General features: G+C 41.8%; 1 long non-coding RNA gene across 1 annotated transcript in view; it reads left to right on the top strand.

Annotated features, from left to right (window-relative positions):
- LOC308610983 overlaps window positions 1-10,328 on the top strand; it is a 104,520-nt gene extending 94,192 nt beyond the window's left edge. Inside the window, exon 6 of the long non-coding RNA XR_014014720.1 lies at window positions 10,211-10,328. This is a non-coding gene — a long non-coding RNA (uncharacterized lncRNA). The remainder of the gene's footprint in view (window positions 1-10,210) is intronic.
- Window positions 10,329-18,179: the final 7,851 nt, after the last annotated feature.

The raw sequence follows: 18,179 nt of genomic DNA, 5'->3' as shown, positions 1-18,179 counted from the left end.
GCAACCCCTTGGGTTGGGTGATGGCAACCCCATCTTCACTAGAACCTCTATAGTTAACTTTGATTTTTCCCACTCCGTCTATCCATCCCATGTATGCAGTCAGACATTTGATCTTGGACTTTTACTGACAAAATATCCTTGAATATAACCATTTCTTTTCACTCCCACTGCTACTGCTTTTGTCACTGCCTTAACTAGGGCTTTATCTTTAAGTCCTTTATATAAATATATAAATAAAATATACAAATAAATAAAATATAATATTAATTCTGATGATTTTAAAGTCTTTTCTTGATAAAGACTTTTCCTGATAAAGATACACAATATCTTATATAAATATTGTTGTATTATCTGTTCCTTTCTTAGAATTTTAGTCATATGATTCTATCTCTTGGTATGTCTAGAACTTTTTGATTGAATGCTGACTATTTTATTTGGTTTTTTTTAATTTTTCTCAGTGGAAATGTTGTTTTGCTTCAAAATATTTTACTCTACCTGGAAATAGCAAATCTTCAAATTACAATTTTTTTTTTTTTTTTTTTTTTTGGTTACGCGGGCCTCTCACTGTTGTGGCCTCTCCCCTTGCGGAGCACAGGCTCCGGACGCACAGGCTCAGCGGCCATGGCTCACGGGCCCAGCCGCTCCGCGGCATGTGGGATCTTCCCGGACCGGGGCACGAACCCGTGTCCCCTGCATCGGCAGGCGGACTCTCAACCACTGCGCCACCAGGGAAGCCCAAATTACAATTTTTTAAATGCTTTCAAATATCAATACTATAGGTGTCACAAAATCTAGAAAAATGACATTTGAAAATTAACTACTGCCAGATGTGTCTCTATAAGACTTTTTCCCAACTCTTGTAGCTATATATTCTTTAACTGCCTCCTCATATGACAGTTTATGTGTTTTAGAAATAAAATTTTAAGGAATAAACTTTGTAGTTTATAGACATAGATTTCTTTTAACATGGTTGATTAGAGTTTGCTTTTAGTTATTAATAGTTTAGAAAAGTTTATTTCAGCGTCACAATTTATTATTGATAATGTCACATCAATTTTCATTGTTAACTTTGAGAAAACCTCTATGGATTACTTCCTCATAAATATTTACTATTATAAATGCATTACTGATTTCAGTACTGCTATAGGATTGTGCATTACAGGAATTCTGATAAAATACTCATTCACACCATTCCATTACACACATTATTGATGGGGTATATTCTTTTATTTATTTATTTATTTTTGACTGTGTTGTGTCTTCGTTGCTGTGCGCAGTCTTTCTCTAGTTGCAGCGACTGGGGGATACTCTTTGTTGTGGTGTGCAGGCTTCTTATTGCGGTGGCTTCTCTTGTTGCAGAGCACGGGCTCTAGGCACGCAAGCTTCAGTAGTTGTGGCTCACAGTCTTAGTAGTTGTGGCTCACGGGCTCTAGAGAGCAGGCTCCATAGTTGTGGCACACGGTCTTAGTTGCTCCGTGGCATGTGGGATCTTCCCGGACCAGGGCTCAAACCCGTGTCCCCTGCATTGGCAGGTGGCTTCCTAACCACTGTGCCATCCGGGAAGCCCCTGGAGTATATTGGTGTTTTTTTTTTTTTTTTTTTTTTTTGCAGTATGCTGGCCTCTCACTGTTGTGGCCTCTCCCCGTTGCGGGGCACAGGCTCCGGACATGCAGGATCAGTGGCCATGGCTCACGGGCCTAGCCACTATGCGGCATTTGGGATCTTCCTGGACCAGGGCACGAACCCGTGTCCCCTGCATTGGCAGGCAGACTCTCAACCACTGCACCACCAGGGAAGCCCTGGAGTATATTCTTGACAGAAGGAAATTTCCGTTTTGACTAAGCATTGAAGAAACCTGAATCTTTGACTTATCTTTCACATGCCTGATGATTGAAATAATTTTCCGCAGAATAACTTCTGGTTTTATACTTTTCAGTTCTTTTTTTCTTCTTCAAATGCACATGCTTTGAGAGCTATGAAGTGCAAGACATGGCTATATTGTAAGGTGGTTTTTGTCCTTACGCTTCTGTGTCTTGTGCTAGTTAAGTCAGTAGAGTAGTCAGTAAGAGTACTGGAAGTTATTCCTGTAATGGGATATTATATAGTCAATTACATATGGTTGTGTCTGAAAATCACATAATAGCCTCACTTAAAACATCTCCTTAGCCGGATTTCAAAAAAGCCTGTGACCAATCCAATATGATCCAACATAGCGGACTATGATAGAAGAAAAATTGGCAAAGAAATAGACGCTGGTCTTACCTGATGGAAGTTAAAATATCTCACTTTTGGCAATTTTGCAAAAACATATAATTACATGAACTAATTTCTAGGGTTCTTCGTAGGACCTAAGAAGGAACCCATAGAGTTGTGGAACAACAATAGAAGCTACTGTGATGAGAAGCCCCGGCACCACAACAAAGCGTAGCCCCCGCTCGCCGCAACTAGAGAAAGCCTGCACGCAGCACTGAAGACCCAATGCAGCCAAAATAAAAATAAATAAATAAAAATAAATAAATTTATCTTTTAAAAAGTAATACTCAGGTTTGAGTCATGAGAAATTTGATGAGAAATTAGCTAATGTTTTCAGAACTTTTAAAATATCAAACTCAGTCTCTAAGATTTTAGCATTATATACAACATCGGTTACTTATTAGTGGTTTGGGAAGGCCAATTTAAAATTTTCTCATCGTACTGTATTGAAATTCATGGCCCTAATGTTTTCCACGTTGACTATATGAATGATGAAGAAAAGTCAATCATGTACTTCATTTCCAACTGGACAGAAAACAATATTTTAAAAAGTGTTTGGACTACTGACTTTTGATTTCTTCTAAGGCAAATGGATAGGTAATTTTTATTCCCTGATTAGGAGAAAAATGGTGGAAGAGGGCAGGGTTAAGAATTAAGATTTCGAGTCGGAGCGCAGGGAGAGGACTGGGGCTGGCGGCAGGAAGAGAGCCTGAAGGGGTTAGTGCACCACGGCTAGCCCGGAGGGAGTCCGGGGAAAGGGTCTGGAGCTGCTGAAGAGGCAAGAGACTTTTTTCCCTTTTGTTTCCTGGTGCGCGAGGAGAGGGCATTAAGAGGGCTGCTTGGGGAAGCGCCGGAGTCAGGCGCGAGCCGCGGGTAAGGCGCGGACCTCGGACACAGGCGTCGGCCGCCGCCGCCCGCCGCCGCCCGCCGCCGCCCGCCGCCGCTGCCCGCCGCCGCCGCCGCCGCCGCCGCCGCGGGGCCTGTGTGCGAGCGCAGGTCACTGTCCGCCCCGCCTTCCAGGGGGCCTGTGCACCCCGCCACTGCCGGGGTCCCGAGACCCGGGGACGGCTTTCCCGGGAAAGCGCACGGAGCGCCACGGGCTGCTGCAACGTCACGCCGGCCTCTGCCGCCGCAGGCCCGCCCCACACTGCGCGCCCCTCCCTCACCTCTGCCTGAGTGAGCCAGAGCCCCCGAATCAGCGGCTCCTTTAAACCCATCCTGTCTGAGCGAAGAATGGACGCCCTCCGGCGACCTCCACGCAGAGGCGGGGCCAGGTCCAAGGCTGAGACCCGGGAGCTGTGAGAGCAGAGACAGGGAAATTTCTCTGTGCAGCCTCGGAGGCAGCGGATTAAAGCTCCACGGTCCATTTGATGCGCCCTGCGTCTGTGGAGTGCATGAATGGACCGCGAATCATCCCAAATTGAGGAAGTGGACTTTGAGGACAAGATTTAAGACTTTCCCCCCTTTTCCTCTTTTTACAACGAATTATTCCAAATTCAGGAGGTGGACTTAGAGAGCAAGATTTCAGACTTCTCGCCCTTTTCCTCTTTTTACAACGAATTATCCCAAATTGAGGAGGTGGACTTGGAGAGCAAGATTTTTGATTTTTCCCCCTGCTCTCTTTTTGTGAATGTGTATGTGTATTCTTCTGTGTAAGATTCTCTCTGTATAGCTTTGCTTCCACCATATGTCCCAGGGTTCTATCGGTCCGTTTTTTTGTTTTTTGTTTTTTTTTTCAATAATTACTTTCTAATTTTAATAACGCTACTATATTTCATACTTTATTCTATTTTACTTTACCTGTTCTTTCTTTTTTTCCTGCCTTCCCTTCCTCCCTCCCTCCTTCCGCTCCTCCTTTCCTTCTTTCTTTTTCTTTCCTCCCTCCCTCCCTCCCACCCTTCTTCTTTCCACTTTCTTTTTCTTTCCTTCCTCCCTCCCTCCCTCCTGTCTTTCTTCCTTTCCTTCCTCCCTCCCTCCCTCCTTTCTTTCCTTCTTTCTTTCCATCCTTCCTCCCTCCCTCCCTCCTTTCTTTCTTTCTTCCTTCCTTCCTTTCTTCCCTTCTTCCTTTCTTTCCCTCTCTCTTTCTTTCTTCTACTAATTCTTTCTTTCTACTTTTTCTCCCTGTTATTCTGAGCCGGGTGGATGAAAGGCTCTTGGTGCTGCAGACAGGAGCCAGCGCTGTGCCTCTGAAGTGGGAGAGCCAACTTCAGGACACGGGTCCACAAGAGACCTCCCAGCTCCACATAATATCAAGCAGCGAAAATCTCCCAGAGATCTCCATCCCAACACCAGCACCCAGCTTCAGTCAACGGCCAGCAAACTACAGTGCGGGTCACCCTATGCCAAGCAACTAGCAAGGCAGGAACACAACCCCACCCATTAGCAGAGAGGCTACCTAAAAACATAATAAGGCCATAGGCACCCCAAAACACACCACCAGACGTGGACCTGTCCACCAGAAAGACAAGATTGAGCCTCAACCACCAGAGCACAGGCATTAGTCCCCCCCACCAGGAAGCCTACATAACCTACTGAAACAACCTTAGCCACTGGGGTCAGACACCAAAAACAACGGGAACTACGAATCTGCAGCCGGCAAAAAGGAGACCCCAAACACAGTAACATAAGCAAAATGAGAAGGCAGAAAAACACACAGCAGGTGAAGGAGCAAGATAAACACCTACCAGACCTAACAAATGAAGAGGTAATAGGCAGTCTACCTGAAAAAGAATTCAGAATAATGATAGTAAAGCTGATCCAAGATTCTATTTCCAAGATCCATAATCTTGGAAATAGAATAGACAACATGCAAGAAACAGTTAACAAGGACCTAGAAGAACTAAAGATGAATCAAGCATCGATTAAAAACACAATAAATGAAATGAAAAATACTCTAGATGGGATCAATAGCAGAATAACTGAGGCAGAAGAACGGATAAGTGAGGTGGAAGATAAAATAGTGGAAATAACTGATGCAGAGCAAAATAAAGAAAAAAGAATGAAAAGAACAGAGGACAGTCTCAGAGACCTCTGGGACAACATTAAACGCACCAACATTCAAATTATAGGGGTTCCAGCAGAAGAAGAGAAAAAGAAAGGGACTGAGAAAATATTTGAAGAGATTATAGTTAAAAACTTCCCCAATATGGGAAAGGAAATAGTTAATCAAGTCCAGGAGGCACAGAGAGTCCCATACAGAATAAATCCAAGGAGAAATATGCCAAGACACATATTAATCAAACTGTCAAAAATTAAACACAAAGAAATCATATTAAAAGCAGCAAGGGAAAAACAACAAATAAAACACAAGGGAATCCCCATCAGTTTAACAGCTGATCTCTCAGCAGAAACTCTACAAGCCAGAAGGGAGTGGCAGGACATAATTAAAGTGATGAAGGAGAGGAACCTGCAACCAAGATTACTCTACCCAGCAAGGATCTCATTCAGATTTGATGGAGAAATTAAAACCTTTACAGACAAGCAAAAGCTGAGAGAGTTCAGCACCACCAAACCAGCTTTACAACAAATGCTAAAGGAACTTCTCTAGGCAAGAAACACAACAGAAGGAATATACCTACAATAACAAACCCAACGCAATTAAGGAAATGGGAATAGGAACATACATATCAATAATTACCTTAAATGTAAATGGACTAAATGCTCCCACCAAAAGACACAGAGTGGCTGAATGGATACAAAAACAAGACCCATATATATGCTGTCTACAAGAGACCCACTTCAGACCTAGAGACACATACAGATTGAAAGTAAGGGGATGGAAAAAAGATATTCCATGCAAATGGAAATCAAAAGAAAGCTGGAGTAGCAATTCTTATATCAGACAAAATAGACATTAAAATAAAGACTATTAGAAGAGACAAAGAAGGACGCTACATAACGATAAAGGGATCAATCCAAGAAGAAGATATAACAATTGTAAATATTTATGCACCCAACATAGGAGCACCTCAATACATAAGGCAAATACTAACAGCCATAAAAGGGGAAATCGACAGTCACACAATCATAGTAGGGGACTTTAACACCCCACTTTCACCAATGGACAGATCATCCAAAATGAAAATAAATAAGGAAACACAAGCTTTAAATGATACATTAAACGAGATGGACTTAATTGATATTTATAGGACATTCCATCCAAAAAGAACAGAATACACATTTTTCTCAAGTGCTCCTGGAACATTCTCCAGGATAGATCATATCTTGGGTCACAAATCAAGCCTCGGTAATTTTAAGAAAATTGAAATTGTATCAAGTATCTTTTCTGACCACAATGCTATGAGACTAGACATCAATTACAGGAAAAGATCTGTAAAAAATACAAACACATGGAGGCTAAACAATACACTACTCAATAACGAAGTGATCACTGAAGAAATCAAAGAGGAAATTAAAAAATACCTAGAAACAAATGACAATGGAGACACGACGACCCAAAACCTATGGGACGCAGCAAAAGCAGTTCTAAGGGGGAAGTTTATAGCAATACAACCCCACCTTAAGAAACAGGAAGCATTTCGAGTAAACAACCTGACCCTGCACCTAAAGCAGTTAGAGAAAGAAGAACAAAAAACCCCCAAAGCTAGCAGAAGGAAAGAAATCATAAAGATCAGATCAGAAATAAATGAAAAAGAAATGAAGGAAACGATAGCAAAGATCAACCAAACTAAAAGCTGGTTCTTTGAGAAGATAAACAAAATTGACAAACCATTAGCCAGACTCATCAAGAAAAGAAGGGAGAAGACTCAAATCAATAGAATTAGAAATGAAAAAGGAGAAGTAACAACTGACACTGCAGAAATACAAAAGATCATGAGAGATGACTACAAGCAACTCTATGCCAATAAAATGGACAACCTGGAAGAAATGGACAAATTCTTAGAAATGCACAACCTGCCAAGACTGACTCAGGAAGAAATAGAAAATATGAATAGACCAATCACAAGCACTGAAATTGAAACTGTGATTAAAAATCTTCCATCAAACAAAAGCCCAGGACCAGATGGCTTCACAGGTGAATTCTATCAAACATTTATAGAAGAACTAACACCTATCCTTCTCAAACTCTTCCAAAATATAGCAGAGGGAGGAACACTCCCAAACTCATTCTATGAGGCCGACATCACCTTGATACCAAAACCAGGCAAGGATGTCACAAAGAAAGAAAACTACAGGCCAATATCACTGATGAACATAGATGCAAAAACCCTCAACAAAATAGTAGCAAACAGAATCCAACAGCACATTAAAAGGATCATACACCATGATCAAGTGGGGTTTATCCCAGGAATGCAAGGATTCTTCAATATACGCAAATCAATCAATGTGATACACCATATTAACAAGTGGAAGGAGAAAAACCATATGATCATCTCAATAGATGCAGAGAAAGCTTTCGACAAAATTCAACACCCATTTATGATAAAAACCCTGCAGAAAGTAGGCATAGAGGGAACTTTCCTCAACATAATAAAGGCCATATAGGACAAACCCACAGCCAACATTGTCCTCCATGGTGAAAAACTGAAACCATTTCCACTAAGATCAGGAACAAGACAAGGCTGCCCACTCTCACCACTCTTATTCAACCTAGTTTTGGAAGTTTTAGCCACAGCAATCAGAGAAGAAAAGGAAATAAAAGGAATCCAAATTGGAAAAGAAGAAGTAAAGCTGTTACTGTTTGCAGATGACATGATACTATACATACAGAATCCTAAAGATGCTACCGAAAAACTACTAGAGCTAATCAATGAATTTGGTAAAGTAGCAGGATACAAAATTAATGTACAGAAATCTCTGGCATTCCTGTACACTAATGATGAAAAATCTGAAAATGAAATCAAGAAAACACTCCCATTTACCATTGCAACAAAAACAATAAAATATCTAGGAATAAACCTACCTAAGGAGACAAAAGACCTGTATGCAGAAAATTATAAGACACTGATGAAAGAAATTAAAGATGATACAAATAGATGGAGAGATATACCATGCTCCTGGATTGGAAGAATCAATATTGTGAAAATGACTCTACTACCCAAAGCAATCTACAGATTCAATGCAATCCCTATCAAACTACCACTGGCATTTTTCACAGAACTAGAACAAAAAATTTCAAAATTTGTTTGGAAAAACAAAAGGCCCCGAATAGCCAAAGCAATCTTGAGAACGAAAAACGGAGCTGGAGGAATCAGGCTCCCTGACTTCAGACTATACTACAAAGCTACAGTAATTAAGACAGTGTGGTACTGGCACAAAAACAGAAAGACAGATCAGTGGATCAGGATAGAAAGCCCAGAGATAAACCCACGCATATATGGCCAACTTATCTTTGATAAAGGAGGCAGGAATGTACAGTGGAGAAAGGACAGCCTCTTCAATAAGTGGTGCTGGGAAAACTGGACAGGGACATGTAAAAGTATGAGATTAGATCATTCCCTAGCACCATACACAAAAATAAGCTCAAAATGGATTAAAGACTTAAATGTAAGGCCAGAAACTATCAAACTCTTAGAGGAAAACATAAGTAGAACACTCTATGACATAAATCACAGCAAGATCCTTTTGGACCCACCTCCTAGAGAAATGGAAATAAAAACAAAGATAAACAAATGGGACCTAATGAAACTTCAAAGCTTTTGCACAGCAAAGGAAACCATAAAGAAGACCAAAAGACAACCCTCAGAATGGGAGAAAATATTTGCAAATGAAGCAACTGACAAAGGATTAATCTCCAAAATTTATAAACAGCTCATGCAGCTCAACATCAAAAAAACAAACAACCCAATCCAAAAATGGGCAGAAGACTTAAATAGGCATTTCTCCAAAGTAGATATTCAGACTGCCAACAAACACATGAAAGAATGCTCAACATCATTAATCATTAGAGAAATGCAAATCAAAACTACAATGAGATATCATCTCACACCAGTCAGAATGGCCATCATCAAGAAATCTAGAAACAATAAATGCTGGAGAGGGTGTGGAAAAAAGGGAACACTCTTGCACTGCTGGTGGGAATGTGAATTGGTACAGCCACTATGGAGAACAGTATGGAGGTTCCTTAAAAAACTACAAATAGAACTACCATATGACCCAGCAATCCCACTACTAGGCATATACCCTGAGAAAACCATAATTCCAAAAGAGACATGTACCAAAATGTTCATTGCAGCTCTATTCACAATAGCCCGGAGCTGGAAACAACCTAAGTGTCCATCATCGGATGAATGGATAAAGAAGATGTGGCACGTATATACAATGGAATATTACTCAGCCATAAAAAGAAACGAAACTGAGCTATTTGTAATGAGGTGGATAGACCTAGAGTCTGTCATACAGAGTGAAGTAAGTCAGAAAGAGAAAGACAAATACCGTATGCTAACACATATATACGGAATTTAAAAAAAAAATGTCATGAAGAACCTAGGGGCAAAACAGGAATAAAGACACAGACCTACTTGAGAATGGACTTGAGGATATGGGGAGGGGGAAGGGTAAGCTGTGACAAAGCGAAAGAGAGGCATGGACATATATACACTACGAAACGTAAGGTAGATAGATAGTGGGAAGCAGCCACAGAGCACAGGGAGATCAGCTCGGTGCTTTGTGACCGCCTGGAGGGGTGGGATGGGGAGGGTGGGAGGGAGGGAGATGCATGAGGGAAGGGATGTGGGAACAGATGTATATGTATGACTGATTCACTTTGTTATAAAGCAGAAACTAATAAAAAAAAAAAGAATTAAGATTTCAAGGGCATGAGAGGTAGATGGCCAACCAGAGTTCCTAAGGTTCGGTGCCTGTAACTGTTGCCACTGCTTAATCCTACCAAAGCAGTGGTACGGCTGCTGCGCTTGTGTTTGCTACCTCTAGAAACATTCTTGCCAGTAGTGGCGGCAGCGGGACTCAATTACCCCCTTTTTTTCACTCTCTCCAGAAGCTCCAGATGGCGTCTTACGTGGGCAATGTGGCCGACAGCACAGAACCGACGAAACGTATGCTTTCCTTCCAAGGGTTAGCTGAGTTGGCACATCGAGAATATCAGGCAGGAGATTTTGAGACAGCTGAGGGACACTGCATGCAGCTCTGCAGACAAGAGCCAGGCAATACTGGTGTACTTTTATTACTTTCATCTATACACTTCCAGTGTCGAAGGCTGAACAGATCTGCCCACTTTAGTACTCTGGCAATTAAACAGAACCCTCTTCTGGCAGAAGCCTATTCGAATTTGGGGAATGTGTACAAGGAAAGAGGGCAGTTTCAGGAAGCAACTGAGCATTACCAGCATGCATTGCGTCACAAACCAGATTTCATCGATGGTTATATTAACCTGGCAGCCGCATTGGTAGCAGCAGGCGACATGGAAGGGGCAGTACAAGCTTATGTCTCTGCTCTTCAGTAAAATCCTGATTTGTACTGTGTTCGCAGTGACCTTGGGAACCTGCTCGAAGCCCTGGGTGGCTTGGAAGAAGCCAAGGCATGTTATTTGAAAACAATTGAGACACAACCGAACTTTGCAGTAGCTTGGAGTAATCTTGGCTGTGTTTTCAATGCGCAAGGGGAGATTTGGCTTGCAATTCATCACTTTGAAAAGGCTGTCACCCTTGACCCCAATTTTCTGGATGCTTATATCAATTTAGGAAATGTCTTCAAAGAGGCACGGATTTTGGACAGAGCTGTGGCAGCTTACCTTCGTGCCCTAAGCTTGAGTCCAAATCGTGCAGTGGTACATGGCAACCTGGCTTGTGTATACTATGAGCAAGGCCTGATGGATCTGGCAATAGACACCTACAGGCGAGCTATTGAATTGCAACCACATTTCCCTGATGCTTACTGCAACCTAGGAAACGCTCTCAAAGAGAAGGGCAGTGTTGCTGAAGCAGAAGATTGTTATCATACAGCTCTCCGGCTGTGTCCCACCCATGCAGACTCTCTGAATAACCTAGCCAATATCAAAGGAGAACAGGGAAACAGTGAAGAGGCAGTTCGCTTGTATCGTAAAGCATTAGAACTCTGCCCAGACTTTGCTGATGCCCATTCAAATTTAGCAAGTGTATTGAAGCAGCAGGGAAAACTTCAGGAAACTCTGATGCATTATAAGGAGGCTATTCGAATCAGTCCTACCTTTGCTGATGCCTACTGTGATATGGGAAACACCCTACGGGAGATGCAGGATGTTCAGGGAGCCTTGCAGTGTTATACTCGTGCCGTTCAGATCAGCCCTGCATTTGCGGATGCCCACAGCAATCTGGCTTCCATTCACCACGATTCAGGGAATATTCCAGAAGCAATTGCTTCTTATCGCACTGTTCTGAAGCTTCAACCTGATTTTTCTGACGCTTATTGTAATTTGGCTCATTGCCTGCAGGTTGTCTGTGATTGGACAGACTATGATGAGCGAATGAAGAAGTTGGTCAGCATTGTGGCTGACCAGTTGTAGAAGAATAGGTTGCCTTCTGTGCAGCCTCATCATAGTATGCTCTATCCTCTTTCTCATGGCTTCAGGAAGGCTACTGCTGAGAGGCATGGGAACCTCTGCTTGGCTAATATAAGTGTCCTTCATAAACCACCGTATGAACATCCAAAAGACTTGAAGCTCAGTGATGGTCGACTGCGTGTAGGATACGTGAGTTCTGACTTTGGGAATCATCCTACTTCTCATCTTATGCAGTCTATTCCAGGCATGCACAATCCTGATAAATTTGAGATACTCTGTTATGCCCTGAGCCCACATGATGGCACAAACTTCCGAGCGAAGGTGATGGCAGAAGCCAATCATTTCATTGATCTTTCTCAGATTCCATGCAATGGGAAAGCAGCTGATTGCATCCATCAAGATGGTATACACATCCTTCTAAATATGAATGGTTATACCAGGGGTGCTTGAAATGAACTCTTTGCTCTCAGGCCAGCTCCTATTCAGGCAATGTGGCTGGGGTACCCTGGGACTAGTGGCGTGCTTTTCATGGATTATATCATCACTGATCAGGAAACTTCACCTGCTGAAGTTGCTGAGCAGTATTCTGAGAAACTGGCTTATATGCCCCATACTTTCTTTATTGGTGATCATGCTAATATGTTCCCTCAGCTGAAGAAAAAAGCCGTCATCGATTTTAAGTCCAATGGGCACATTTATGACAATCGGATTGTGCTGAATGGCATCGACCTCCAAGCATTTCTTGATAGTCTATCAGATGTGCAAATAGTCAAGATGAAATGTCCTGATGGAGAAGACAACGCAGACAGCAGTAATACAACTCTTAATATGCCTGTCATTCCTATGAATACTGTTGCAGAAGCGGTTATTGAAATGATTAACAGAGGACAAATTCAGATTACAATTAATGGATTCAGTATAAGCAATGGACTGGCAACTACCCTGATCAACAATAAGGCTGCCACTGGAGAGGAGGTTCCCCATACCATTATTGTAACCACACGTTCTCAGTACGGGTTACCGGAAGATGCCATTGTGTACTGTAACTTTAATCAGTTATACAAAATTGACCCATCTACTTTGCAGATGTGGGCAAATATTCTGAAGCGTGTTCCCAATAGTGTACTGTGGCTGTTGCGTTTTCCAGCAGCAGGAGAAGCTAATATTCAACAGTACGCACAAAATATGGGCCTTCCCCCGAACCGTATCATTTTTTCCCCTGTTGCTCCTAAAGAGGAACATGTTCGGAGAGGCCAGCTGGCTGATGTGTGCTTGGACACTCCACTCTGTAATGGACACACCACAGGGATGGACGTCCTTTGGGCAGGGACCCCCATGGTGACTATGCCAGGAGAGACTCTTGCTTCCCGAGTTGCAGCTTCCCAGCTCACTTGTTTAGGCTGTCTTGAGCTGATTGTTAAAAATAGACAAGAATATGAAGAGATAGCTGTGAAACTGGGAACTGATGTAGAATACCTGAAGAAAATTCGTGGCAAAGTCTGGAAGCAGAGAACATCTAGCCCTCTGTTCAACACCAAACAATACACGATGGAACTAGAGCAGCTCTATCTACAGATGTGGGAGCATTATGCAGCTGGCAACAAACCTGATCACATGATTAAGCCTGTTGAAGTCACTGAGTCGGCCTAAATAATGACTGTGTGCCCAGGAGAATTACCCCTGTAGCTGAGCCTCAACCTTCTGGGGGAAAGGGAACTACTTTTTCAATATCATGTTGCAGATGGGTGACACACAATGATAAGAAATAGCACAGCCAGACTTGCTTCCTGCATGATCATGACAGGGAGAGACACAAGAGATGGGAAACTGCTGTTCCACAAGGAGATTCCATCGAATTTTGCCACAGCCAGGTGTCTGGAAGGTAAGTCTGGAAGGTCTGATCTCCCTTGGTCTTCCAGGGGATGGATGGTTAGTGTGGAAGGGAGATGGAGATTGCCCAGCCGTTTTGTGATTATCATGGATTGATTGAGTCTTCTGAATTAATTGTTTTCTTTCTATTTTGGGTATGGGAGCTTTTAAAAATGTTTGGTTTCAGGTATTTTTATTCATGTGAAGTGTATATGATTCTCTTGAGATAAGATATTAAGCTGAAATATTCCTTGTTTTAGTTTCTGAACTCTACAGATAAATGGGGACTTTGCTGGTGTAGTCTTTTTATAGGTTTTATAAACTGCTTGAGCCTATATCAGTCATTTTAGTGTCTGACATAACGTTTGGAACTCTCAGTGCTTTTTTGGTTTGTAGATGATGGCTTCAATTCTTTTTCTGGTCCGTTTCCTTCTTCCCTTCCCCCCACTGTAAAAATTCTCCTGTAACTTGGCTAACAAAAAACCAAGTCTGATTCGAAACCTCCCAGAGTGTTTCTCTTAAACACATCATCTGGTGCCAAATGAAGATTCTTAGGAGTGCTTATTAATTATGAAGGGCACAGTTGTGGTACTGTCACTGATGATAAAAATAATGGATTTTTGGCCTAGAGTTTTGTCCTATTTCACCAGTGTTTTACTGTTGACTGCCCCTCTATGTTGCTTCCAAAGGTGATAGTGTGTGATAAGATGTTTACTTTCATTTCTAAAGTTTGTTTTTTTTTTAGGTGAGTCCTGTTCTTCCTTTTTCTTTCAGCAGAAATGAAATTCCAGGTAAGTATAAGTATTCAAATATTTGATCAGTAATTCACAGTTATCTCCAGTACATTAAATAACTTTCATCAAAAAACATGTTATAGGTAAAAAGCTCTGAAGGACCAGCTATGTATATGATAATTATGTTTCAGGCCTTCTAGGGTATTATATATAATAACTTGTCTTCTGGTCGTGGTCTTGAAGTCTTTATGGATTCAGCCTCAGTAGTAGCGAACTGCACTGCTACTTGGTTTGGAGTACAAATTAGGCTTTAACCCTCCTGGAGGTTGAGTTTTTGGTATTGAAAACCATAGGAATGAAATTATTGTATTTCAACAAAGGATCGAGGGCTTGAGGCTTAAAGAAGCCAACATATGTGTGGGAAGCAGTCAGCCTTGAGAGCACCTTCGGACATGCCAGGCATGCCACTGCTGCTTGAAGGGACTGTCCCTACTTGTTCCCCTCCTTCTTCCAATCCATGGGAGATAAATCACCAGGGCCCAGAAATCAGAAAGAAAGTAAAATGAGACAAGCAAAGCTGTCTCCCTGCTGCACATGCAGGTTATTTTGGATGATTCTGGGTTTATGGGTTTTCTCCCAGGGAAGTTAACCTTGAGCCGAGACAGTCATTAGATAATGTAAACCACCGTCTGGCAACCTTCCCTTTTCTAGTCTATATAATCTGCACCTGTAGCATAATGAAACTTGCCTTGCAACCATCAGTTGTCTTGGTCCTTCTGACCCCATTCGTTGGTGCTACTTCAGTTCCTTACCCCGTCCCTTCTGACCCTGGGCGGTGAAATCCTCTTTCTGAGGCTGGTCCATGGCAAGTGGCACCCGAACAGGGACCTGAAGCGTGAAGTCAATTAAAAGGAAAAGAAAGTGCAGGTAAGAGAACCCTTATGCAAAATATGTGTGGCCATGAGTAAAAGTGAAACTAATAGAGGCATAAGGCAACAGTCAGAAGTAAAATAAGATGGGGCAAAAGGGCTCAAAGGAGCGTGAATTATTTGCTCAGGTTTTACGTTCGATGCTTATAGCTCGGGGTAATAAAGTTTCTACCTCAGAGTTGACTGAATTTTTGCAGCATATCCATGATGTATCTCCCTGGTTTCCTGATGGCGACTCTGTGACATAGAAATCTGGCCGAAAGTTGGAGAAGATTTAAAAAATTATTATGAGTCTCGAGGGCCTACTCATACTGCTGTTGTTACATTTAGTTTGTGGAATCTGATAAAAATATGCTTAGGTTCTTCTCATGATAGTGTTGATTTGAATGTAAAGTCAGAAAAACATAAGCCTCTGACAGAAGACAAGACTGTATTATCAGCTACTGTGTCGCCACTTCCTAAACCGAAAGAGCTAATTAATTTAAATATTTCAGATGAAGAGGAACATTTTGACTTAACCGATGAGGCTTTTAAACATAAAAGAGAGAGAAAAAAAAACATAAAAGAGAGAATCATCCTGAGGATGATCTTCTAATGGCTATGATAGATAAGTCAGTGAAAAAGCTGCACATTAGTAAGGACTGTCTTCCTCAAAAATCTACATCTGTAAAAATGCTCAGTCTCTTGCAACGTGCTGTATAAGCAGCAATAAAATGAGGAGAAGATCCTATTTTCTGTTGTCCTGTCACAGAAAGACCTGATCCTAATAATCCTCAACAGGCTATTAGGGAGCATCAGGCTCTTCCTTTTAAAGTTTTGAAAGATTTGAAATCTGCTTGTGCTCAATATGGGCCCACTGCTCCTTTTACTACTGCTATGGTTGACACTATTGCAGGAGAAGCTCTTTCCCCCGCTGATTGGAAGTCTATTGCACGAGCTTGTTTAAATGGTGGAGATTATTTAATATGGAAGTTTGATTTTTATGAACGGGCTGCTGAAGAAGCAGAAAAGAATGCTACCCATGATATTCCAGTGGATTATCATATGCTGATTGGGGAAGGACCATATATTTCTTTACAAGATCAATTAACTTATACCTTTGTTGCTTATCCTCAAATAAATCATTTGGCATTACAAGGCTGGAGGAAATTACCTTCTACACACAAAACTGAGGATCTTTCAAAAATGAGACAGGGATCTGATGAACCATATGCTGATTTTGTAGATAGATTGTTACAGGCGGTGGGGAGACTCATTGTGGATGGACTCACTGGTACAATTGTAGTGAAGCAACTTGCTTTTGAAAACACTAATAATGCGTGTCAGACTGCGATTCGACCTTGGAGAAAACGGGGAACACTGGAGGATTATATTCGCCTTTGTGCAGACATTGGGCCTGCTTATATACAGGGTGCTGCTATGGCTGCAGCATTAACTAAAGTGAGGTTTAAAAACAATCAAAAGAGAACAAAGACTAGTTTTCAATGCGGAAAGGCAGGTCATTTTGCTGGAGAATGTGGATCTTTTCATTGTAACCCTGCTCCTTCCTTCCCTACTCAAAAACCTCCAGATGGTCAGAAAATCCCTGGTTTATGCCCTAAATGCAATAGGGGAAAATGTTGGGCACGAGATTGTCACTCAGTGGCCCACAGGGATGGGACACCACTGTCGGGAAACACCTCCCGGGGCCTTCCCCGGCCCCAACAAATAATAGGGGCAACGTCTGTGTATCCTCCTCAAACTATCAATCAGACATTAACCAAAAACAAAAACATACAATATCTTCGCTCTCCAGAGCAACAGCAGGAAGCACAGGACTGGACCTCAGTACCTCCGCCAGATATGTATTAGCTCCTGAAATGGGTCCTCAGGCCCTCTCTATGGGCATCTATGGACCTTTACCCAAGGGTTTGATTGGACTATTATTGGGAAGAAGTAGTGTCGCCATGAAGGGTTTAACTATTATGCCAGGACTCATAGACTCTGACTACGAAGGAGAAATAAAAATCATGGCACAAACTATTAAAAATATAATAACGATTTCTCCTGGTGATAAAATTGCACAATTGCTACTTTTGCCCTTTGTACCTCGTGGACAAATTTTACAACATCAAAAGAGAGAAACAAAGGCTTTTGGATCATCTAGTGCTGCCTACTGGATTCAGAAGATAGGGAAAGAACGTCCAGAAATGAAATGAACCATGAATGGAAAGGTTTTTTCTGGTTTGTTAGACACTGGAGCTGATGTCTCTGTTATGACGCAGATGTACTGGCCTAAACATTGGCCCATTAGTCCTATTATTACAGAACTTCAAGGAATAGGACAGCGTTCTTCTCCTATGCAAAGTAGTCAGTTATTATTATGGCAAGATAGTGAGGGCCATTCAGGATACTTCCAGCCTTATGTTTTGCCTGGGCTGCCTTTAAACCTCTTGGGCCAAGATATATTAAAAGAAATGGGAGTATTACTTTATAGTCCAAATTCTCAAGTCTCTAATATGGTGTTGGATCAAGGATTTCTTCCCACAAAAAGGGCTGGGAACAAATCAAAAAGGAACTGTCTATCCTATTGATGTGAAAATAAAAAGTGATAGACAAGGTTTGGCTTTTTCTTAGGGGCCTTGGATTCTCCTCCACTCACTGCTGATCCAATTACTTGGCTGAGTGATGACCCTGTATGGGTGGACCAATGGCCCCTCACAAAGGAGAAATTAGAAGCTGCAGAACAATTAGTACTGGAACAATTAGGGCATTTAGAAATTTCCAGTAGTCCTTGGAATACTCCTATTTTTATTATCAAGAAAAAGTCTGGAAAATATAGGTTATTACAGGGTCTAAGAGCTGTTAATAAAACTATGCTAATAATGGGAGCTCTTCAACTAGGCCTACCCTCTCCAACAGCCATACCACACAATTATCATCTTTTAGTTATAGATT

This window comes from Mesoplodon bidens (genome assembly GCF_964165515.1).
Source record: "Mesoplodon bidens genome assembly, contig: HAP1_SCAFFOLD_49, whole genome shotgun sequence".
NCBI lineage: Eukaryota > Metazoa > Chordata > Mammalia > Artiodactyla > Ziphiidae > Mesoplodon > Mesoplodon bidens.
This window is presented reverse-complemented; position numbering and strand designations above follow the sequence as displayed.